At 51.0% G+C, this 9,529-nt stretch overlaps 1 long non-coding RNA gene across 1 annotated transcript; it reads left to right on the forward strand.

The window, feature by feature from the left end:
- The first annotated feature begins 1,326 nt into the window (after positions 1-1,326).
- LOC136792871 (uncharacterized) lies at positions 1,327-7,532 on the forward strand. Its single transcript, XR_010837423.1, has 2 exons — positions 1,327-2,261; positions 5,010-7,532. It is a non-coding gene; the product is annotated as an uncharacterized lncRNA (long non-coding RNA).
- Positions 7,533-9,529: the final 1,997 nt, after the last annotated feature.

The following is a 9,529-nucleotide window of genomic DNA, read 5'->3' on the forward strand; positions in this document are numbered from 1 at the left end:
ATTACAGCACAAAAATGCGATCACACACACACACACAAAACCTAAACCCCAATATAAAATTAAAATTAAAAAAACACAGTGCAGGGCTTCCCTGGTGGCGCAGCGGTTGAGAGTCCGCCTGCCGATGCGCGGGACACGGGTTCGAGCCCCGGTCCGGGAGGATCCCGCGTGCCGCGGAGCGGCTGGGCCCGTGGGCCGTGGCCGCTGCGCCTGCGCGTCCGGGGCCTGTGCTCTGCAGCGGGAGAGGCCGCAACAGTGAGAGGCCCGCGTACCGAAAAAAAAAAAAAAAAACAAAAAACAAAAAAAACACAGTGCATACTCAGGGTCGAGCTCTGGAGCCCCCAAATTGAACCCATGTCCTCACTAGTGAGGAAGACAGGAGGCCAGGTGAGTATCTTCATCCCAATGCAATGGGCGCTGTCACAGAGGTGAGCAAAGTGCTCCAGGAAAGAGCACGGGAGGAAGCAATGGGGAGACGCACTGGAACCATCGTGAAAGAAGAATAGTTCTCCAATAGAAATGGAGAAAGGAGGCTTACAGGTGTGTTTGGAATCACTGAGGAGTCAACGGGCCTAAGGTTTGGAGCTTGTAGGATTGCCTGGTTGGATATGGAGATAGAGCAAAACAGATCAAGATTGTTTTCTGTAAAACTGGCATCCCACCATGTGCACTCTTTTGTAACCCAACTCCTTTCCTTTCACAACTTGCTCTGGACATTGTTTCCATGTCAACACATGCAGGTCAGTTTCAGTGGATTTTGAAATGAGTCACTTGCAGTGTCAGACCCTGATTTATTTAACCCAACGCGCCTTGCTAATGGGCAGGCAGGTTGCTTCCAGCTTTTCTGCTGCTGCAATCTTTGTTCAGCCTTCTTCTCCCGTGTCTCTGATTGTTTCCTTAGGATAAATGGGGGAGAGGCTTTTTATGGCTTCCAAGACCAAAGCCAAACCTGAAGGGTTCAAGGCCGGAGCTGGAAAGAACGGTGCTAGATGGCCCGTTGTTTCCCCTCGTCCACGCCTCACCCCACAGCAGAATGCCCCTTCGAAGCTGCCTCTCTGCCTGCCTGAGCTGACTGTGGACCGAGCACGAAAACGGGGCTTCAACTAACAGCTCTCACCAATTACTGCCCACACGGATGAGTTAAGACTCCAGGTGGGCACACCGACATTTTTTAGACACAAAAGTTAGAGCCTAGGGCGTCCCTGGTGGCGCAGTGGTTGAGGATCTGCCTGCTAATGCAGGGGACACGGGTTCGAGCCCTGGTCTGGGAAGATCCCACATGCCGCGGAGCAACTAGGCCCGCGAGCCACAACTACCGAGCCTGCGCGTCTGGAGCCTGTGCTCCGCAACGAGAGAGGCCGCGACGGTGAGAGGCCCGTGCACCGCGATGAAGAGTGGCCCCGGCTCGCCACAACTGGAGAAAGCCCTCGAACAGAAACGAAGACCCAACACAGCAATAATTAATTAATTAATTTTTTTTTTTTTTTTTAAGTTAGAGCCTAGATAGACTAATATCCTGTCCCAAGATGCCAGAATGGAAAAATATGAAGAAGGGAAAGGTTGAGAAGCCACTCTGCCTGGAAGCAGGGGAGGAGATGAGGATGAGTACAGGAGAAGGAACACAGACCTGGAAGCAGGCCTTCCAAATCCTGTCTTTTGGGCCAAGTCACTGAACTTCTCTGAGCCTTGGTTTTCTTGGGTGTAAAATGGGAAGATAATGGCTGCATCGTGGAGGTTTGTGGAGGACTGATTAGATAACAAACGTGAAACACTGGTGCAGTGCTGGATGGTCAAAAGCCCAAGAGGAAACATTACCCACCACAGGTGGTTCAACCGAAGAGATTGCATTGCAGGGACTGTTTAGACGGGTGTGGGCAGGCCTAAGGGAACAAGCAAGGCACCCAGAGTCTAGCCACAGTGGGAAGCCATTACCACCTGCAGGGCTGAGAAAACCTCGGAAGAAGAGTGTTACCAGCAGCCAGTGATTGTTAGTGCCGTGGAGAAGGGGACACTAGCTGGAGTCCTAGTTGCAGCTACTGCTGGTGACACAACACCAAAGAGAGAGGAAAAGAAAAATGAAGAAGAAATGCCAGGTTCCCTCTCTCCCCCGAGCCCTCCAACCTCCTGCCACTGCTTCCCAGGGTCAAGCCCAACCAGAAGCCAGTGACAAGGGACTCTGGGTGACACAGACCCAGAGGTGGTCCAGACTGAGAAAGGCGAACGCTCAAAGGGACTCAAGTGGATTCTGGCCAGGAATCCAGGTAAACAAGCCATCGATTCGGAGACACCAAGATGCAAGGTGGTGGAGTTCATCTAGCCCAGGCCTCCTTGTTTCAGAGACGGGGAAAGAGCAGTCTGACATGAGTCACCTGCCTAAGGCCACCTTCTAATTAGTTACACATCCAGGACCAGAACCGAAATATTATAGTCCAGAACCAACTTTTTCTGTCCTTTATCATAAGCATTATTATTACAGCCATGCGCCAAAGTTGTCTTTGGTAGAGCCATCAATGCACTTATTCCTAAAGCCTCTGAGCCATAAAAGGTCCATTGTCCCCTGTAAACTCTGAGGAATCAGAGTAACCTCCTCTTTTACAGGCTCAAGAAAGTAGGAAGTACAAACATTCTTCAGTTCTCAAGGAATAATGAATGACGAGTCTTCCTCCAAATTCAAATTCAAAACAGTCCAAATTCAAACCAAAGCTTGGTAAGAAATGAAGCTGAGGTGGTAGTGATTGGTTGTTGATTCATTACTGATCCATTAATTTCATTCCCACTCTGCAGATTCTAGCAAGGTTTCTCAATATTTAATGAGCATCTACTATATACTCAGCACCGTACTATATGCTGGGGATATCAAGATACATTAGACAATATTCTTATCCTTAAAGCAGTTATCTGCCTATTTCTTTATCCTCCCTCTCCCAACACACGTACACACACACACACACACACACACACACACACACACACACACACACACATACCACACACTCTTACATCTTTCTATTGTTGATATTGATGACAAAAGCATTCCTCAGTTGCAGAACATGATCACTGGCATCAGTTTACATCACACCAAGTATTTTTTAGAGTTATCACCTGCAGAGATAAGCCTGTGTTTCTTTGTCCTGCCATGGAAGGGACATGACCCTTCCTCTGATTTCCCACGGCCCTTTATATATACCTCTGTTATGGCATGTATCACCCTGTCTCCACCATCAGAGTCCCTCAAGGACAACAGTCAAAACCCAGGCATCTTTGCAGCTCAGTACCCTAGTGCCTAGTACGTAGTATGTGCTTAATACATATCTATTGATTAATGGAATGGTACATGGATAAACTGATGAATGGATGAATTATGAATATATGAATTTATAGTCAAATGAGTGTATGGGTAGGCAGATGAGTAGATAGACAGACAGATGTTTGGGTGGCTGGATGGTTGGACGTTGGGTGGAGAGACGGATGAATAGATAAGTGGATGGGTAGGTGATGATGGTTGGGTGGCTGGGTAGATGGATGAGTAGTTGGTGGATGAATTGGTGGATAAATAATTTAAAAGATATTTAAATTCCTTGTGGCTTTAGGACAACAAAAATACCTACTCTGGGGTCTTCCCTGGTGGCTCAGTGGATGGGACTCTGCGCTCCCAAAGCAGGAGGCCTGGGTTCGATCCCTGGTCAAGGAACTAGATCCCGCACGCATGCCGCAACTAAGAGTTCACATGCCACAACTATGGAGCCCACCTGCTGCAACTGCGACCCAGTGCAACCAAATAAATAAGTAATTTTTTTAAAAAAAAAAATAATAATAATAATACCTACTCTGATAATCTCCTAAAATAATGCCATACTAACAGAGAGGTTATAATAATAGTTGCATAGTGTAGTAGGAAAAAAACCTTGGGGTCAACAGGCCCGGGTTCTACTCCCAATTTTGCCACTTAGAAGCTGTATTGACTTAAACAAATCCCTAACTTCTCTGGGCCACCTTCTGTTCAGTCTAAAGTGACGGTGATACCCACCATACAAATCTAGTGGTTATTATACGAGATTATGTACTGATATAAATGATAGTGCTTTGTCACAGCCAGCGATGCTGGTTACGATAATGGATGATGTAAGTAGCTGTCATCTGGCCATTGTCCATTGGTGGGAATATAACGTTTCTTCCATTAAGCTTTGCAGTCCTGGACCCCAACTCTCTGGTCTCAGCCTTCCCGGTTCCCTAGACTAGTGATGGTCCAGCTACTGCCAGCCACTTGTTCATTTTCCTCCTAGCCAGGTGCAGTTCCACGCCACATCCCACAGCACCCGTGCCTACGGGCAATAGGCAAGCAAATGCCCAACGACCTGAGCCCGCTGTTAGGAAAGAACGCAGGGAGATGGCTGGGGAAGGGCAGCTAGGAGAAGTGCTCTAGGTGAAAGCATCACTGATGAGTTCCTTTCCAGAGTGCTCTTGTAATTTCTTTTCTTAGAACTTTCATAAATACCTCCACAATACCAAAACCACTCATTCAATATTCACTTATTGCGTGCTTACTGTGTGTCAAGCACTGCACTTGCTGGGGAAACAAAGCTGAATAAATGCTGGCCTCTGCCCTAAATGAACCCCACTAGTCTGTGCCACTAGGTCACAGGCCGCTGCAGGACCTTGTCCAGTCCTGGAGTTTGAGTTCATCCTTGACCACCCAGGATCTGGCAGAGCCCAGCACAAAGGAGGTGTTCATTTCACTTCTGTTGCACTGAGGGAGCTCAGTCTAATGAGTGAGGCAGACCAGTCAACAGCAACCACAGCTGGACACCTCCAGAGAGAGTTGGAAAAACAGAGGAGGGGCATCAGTTCAAACAGGGGCGTGGTGGGCTTCCTGGAGGAGGTGCCACCTATGCTGAGTTCGGAGACAAAGAAGAATAAGACACAGGAAGAAGTAGGTGGGAGGAGACAGGGTTAAGCAGAAACACGCTAGTAACAAGCTTTTCCCGCTTCTTGCTTTCTCTCCTACTTAGCTTCCATCTGCCTCCCCTTCGCAGAGCCGATGGGATTTTTAACTCTCCGATGGGAAGACAACCTAGAAACACCAGTGTGAGCCCATCTGGTCTCCCCCACATGAGCATCACCTGTCTGGAGGGCCGGTGGGAAATCGCAATGCTCCTTCCTGCCTGGCTTGACGAACCGAGAAGAGAGAGGACCCCAGATTTGATCAAGATCAGGGACAAGAGGTGAATAGAGGGTGGAGTGGGTCCTGGGAGGGACTGCTTCCACTCCTGCAGCTTTTCTCCTGCTGAGAGCCGCAGCCAGAGTCCACGAGGCCCGGAGGCGGCTCAGGTTAACACCATACCAAGTACAGAGAGTGTCTGCCCCGGCGCCTTACATGCCTAAGATTTCAGAACAGGTGACGTGCCCACTCTTGGCACTTGGAGCTGATAAATCAGCCTGGAGCTGGGTCCACGGCTAGCTGGGTCTCTCCCGGGGCAGGGAATGTGCCCGGTAAACCCAAACCCCTTACTTAGCAGGATGTGATAGGCCTCACCCTCCAGGCCCATCACCCCCCAGTTCTCACCCTCTGCCTCCACTGGCCTCCAGCTCCCCAACCCTCCACTTGCCTCCAGACCTTTGCACACACTGGCCCTCTACCTGAGACCCCACCCACCCACCCAACCAGCCCTGCTCCTATAGCTGGTTAACCCCTCCTCCTTCAGGTCCCAGCTCAGCAAGTCCTCCTGCTAGAATTTTCCTGTGATTCCACCCCCAGGTCCAGGGGAGCTACCTCTGCTTCGAGCTCCCAGTGTATCCTCTACTCACCCCTTCAATGCATCTCTCACGCTGGCCTGTGATCCGCCAGGTTCCGTGTGTCTCCCGTTAGGGCTCCTTCAGGGTGGAGACAAGTCTTTTCCACCTTAGTGACCCCAGCACAGCACAGCACCAGGCCTATGCGCGTGCCGGATCAAATAGACATGTGAACGTTCACCCTCGCGTGGGAGCCACTGACTCCCATCAGGAGAACGAGAAGGTCCAGGCCGCTCCTCGGCTGAAGCGTCCTTCTCTGGGGCCTAAGAGTACTCTGTCCGCATGAAAAGCCACTCCCTTCTCTCAGTTTGCAAAGGGCTTTCACCTGCACTTTTCTACATGGCTTCCCCACCACCCTCGGGGTAGGTATTAGTCTACCCACTTTATAGCTGGGGAACCTGAGGCCCAGAGTAGCTACAGAAGCTGCCTGAGAGGGACACTGGGAGGTGGCGACGAGAGGAACGGCCCCCAGGTCCATCTGACTCCGGATCAGCACTGGTCCCAGCACCTTTGTTCTCCCGTCACGCGTCCTGGGCTCTGGCATCCCCGGGCGGAGCCCACCAGCCTAAGATCCAGACGAGTAGACGCTGCTCAGGCCCCTCCAGTGACATGTTAACCACTCCATGACTCCACGGGGGGGTGGGGGGGGTGGCCCTTGGGGTGGTGGGAAAGGCTTGATTCTCCCCCAGCCTCACGGCTCTTCAGGTGTCTGTGGGTACAGGTCCATGTCCATCAGGAACACAGGGCTGGGGTGACTGCAGGAAATTCATAACAAGTGTTGGGAGGGCTGAAGACACACATGGAGGAAAGTGGTGTTACCCAGAGCCCAGGAGCCCAGGCACTGCAAGGCTGCTGCCAGAGGAAAAACAACGTCTAACTTCTGATCTCACACAGGTGACTTGCATTGCAATAATTAACTGAAACCCAGCTAGCAAGGGAGTCTGGAAAACACAGCCCCTCAGACATAGTAGTAGTACAGGTAAGAGTATCAAAGGGCAGGTATCAAGCTGAACACCAACAGACAAAACCTGTACGGGACTAGGGTCAGCCAAGACTAAGGTGCTGTCCCCAAAAGGCCCTGGCTCGGGCCTTGAGCACCGTGGACATTTGCTGGCTTTGTGGCCGTCCCACGCCTCTTGGCGGTCTCCATACATCTGCAGAGTTCCTCGCTTCTACCTCAACATGGAAGTTACAATCTCACTTTGCCAGCCTCCCCTGCAGCTGGAAGCAAGCATCCGCTCCAGAAATCAAGTACAGCCAGCGAGAGCTCACAGAACAGAAGCAGGGGGGGACGTGAGGGAGAAACACCGCGCAGCACCCATGCTCTGGAGGAGGGGCGTCGGCAGTGGGGCAGCGTTCCCACTACAGTCAGACCGAGTTCCTGGTGTGGAAGGGGCTGCGGTGGTGCAACTGCTACACCTGGTGCCCAGCGGGGCCAGTTGCCTTATCACATCAATTCTGCAGCAGAGTTCTGAATGTCATTGCCAGGAGCTCAGCCTCAAGCCTATTTCTCCAGCCTTCCCAGTGGTTCTTCCGGTTACCCAATAATCTCTTTAAATAAGCATTAAAGCTAAGGTATAATGTCCTGACAAAAAGTATATCAATCATGAGTATACAGCTCAATACATTTTTATAAAGTGAACCATCACCTGTATCAATAAGTATATTACCAGTACCCCCAGGTGCACCCGCAAGGGCCCCTCCCAATAACTTGCCTCCTCTCTAAATGTACCGATTTCTAAGACCATGGATCCGTTTTGCATATTCTTGTGTCTTGTATGAGTGGAATCATTTTATATATCCTTTTGCACCTGCCTTCTTTCACTCAATATTAGGTTTCTGAGATTGGCCCATGTTGCTACCTGTGGCAGTGCTGTGTTTGTGTTCCTAGCTGTATAGTATTCCATTGTAGGAGGAGAGCACGACTGACCCGTTCTATTGCCAGAGGACACTGGGTGGTTTCTAGTTGAGGCTTATTATAAATAATGCTGTTCTCAGCACTCTTCACACCTGTCCTTCATGTGCACTGCAGCGTAGACAGTCATACGAGGGAAAGGCAGAACTGGGGCCAACTCAGATTTTTATAGGAAAAAAAAAGGGTAATTTTTTTGGAAAAAAACGTTTCCCCAAACCGACTTTAAAGCAAGTAGAATCATTTCCAAAGGTGGAATTTAAGGTGACTGCCTGGGCCCACAGTCTCCCCTGTAATTAACACCCCTTTGGTGGCAGGCCGGTCCTAAGTGCCACAGCTGCTGCTTCACTGCAGGACACGGCAGAGTGACGGTCAGCACCTCTCTGAGCCTCAGTTTCCACATCTGTAACAGCATCAACCTCATCGGGCTGTTGTGAGGGTCAAACTGATGATTGAGCTGAAAGCAGGGAAACTAATGTTTGCTGTGGACAGTCTCCACACCAAACGCTCCCCGAACATTCGCTCACTGAGTTCTCACACGAACCTGATTCTCATCCTTCAGAAAGCTGAGGAAACTGAGGTTCCAGGAGGTTTAATAACTGGCTCGAGGTTCTAGGGTTGGTAAAGGGCAGTGTCAGCGGTACCCAGGTTGGCTGGACTCCCCAGTCGACACTCAATACACAGAAGGTGGGGGTTGGATCCTGCCTCTAACTGGGAAGGGGGTGGTGGTCTTTGGCTTCCTCTGAGCCCCAGCGTCCTCCTTTGCAGCACGGGGACAATACTACCCTCAGAGGGTACTCTTGAGGATTACATGAGTTCATGGCTGGGAAGGGAAGGAGAACATTTCTGAGCAGAGTGAAATGACTTACACGTCCTACCTGATTTAACAGCCTTCCAAGGTGGGAGGTGGATTATTTCCTTCTAACTCGGGCCTTCCAGGTGTGTCAGGACCGACCGCGTGACTCAGAAGTCGGGAGGGAAGCCAGTCCCCAGCTGCCCCCACCATTCCTGGAAGTTCCAGCTCTCACCCAGAGAAAGGCTCCCCATCAGAATTCAACCTGCAGGGTGGACTGTCTCATCTCCTACCACGAAGGCCAGGCCCGCAACTCCTCCAATGGGCTTTGTTCCTCAGGCCCCGAAGCCAGGCCTGCACTCCCGGCACGCGCACACGCACACACGCGCACACACACAGACACTCAGGGCCCTGCATTTGGACTCCCCTCCGAACCCCCCACCGCTATCAAGAAAGCCATTGTCAAATGCACACACTTAAAATGCTAAAAGGCTGCGTTTTTCTTTTTCAAGGGCCCATTCCTAATCACAAGAGGCCACTTAGTCTGAGTGGAGCCCGGTGATGCTGATGAATGATTACGCATTTCTCCAGAGAGTGGGGGATGCTCAGCCGCCTCGATGCCCGCCCGCCCGCCGGACTTGGACATGAATCAGGGCCCCCGAGAAGCTAGAGCCGCAACCGGTGACCCTTCCCAGCCCAGGGCTGCTCTTAGGTTCCAGTGGCCTCTGCCCAACACCCTCTTCAGCAGGCCCTACTCCCCCCTGCCCCCTGCCCCCGCTCTACCCTAAGGGGCTGGGCTGGGGAGGATCTAGGGGCGTTCACTTCCTCACTTTAGCACCCGGCTCTCCCCGCCCATCACACACCATGTGGATGTGAATATTAATCAAAGCCCTCACTCCTCCAGATAGTTCATCTTAATGATTTCGAAGGGTTTTAATTCTCTTTCTCTGTGTGACAGATACAAAAATTATTAATGCGTGAGTGTTGCCAGCTCCCACACACACACACACCCTCCGTCTCTAAAGGAAATTTTA

The sequence above is a fragment of the Kogia breviceps genome, chromosome 17, assembly GCF_026419965.1.
Source record: "Kogia breviceps isolate mKogBre1 chromosome 17, mKogBre1 haplotype 1, whole genome shotgun sequence".
Classification (NCBI taxonomy): Eukaryota; Metazoa; Chordata; class Mammalia; order Artiodactyla; family Physeteridae; genus Kogia; species Kogia breviceps.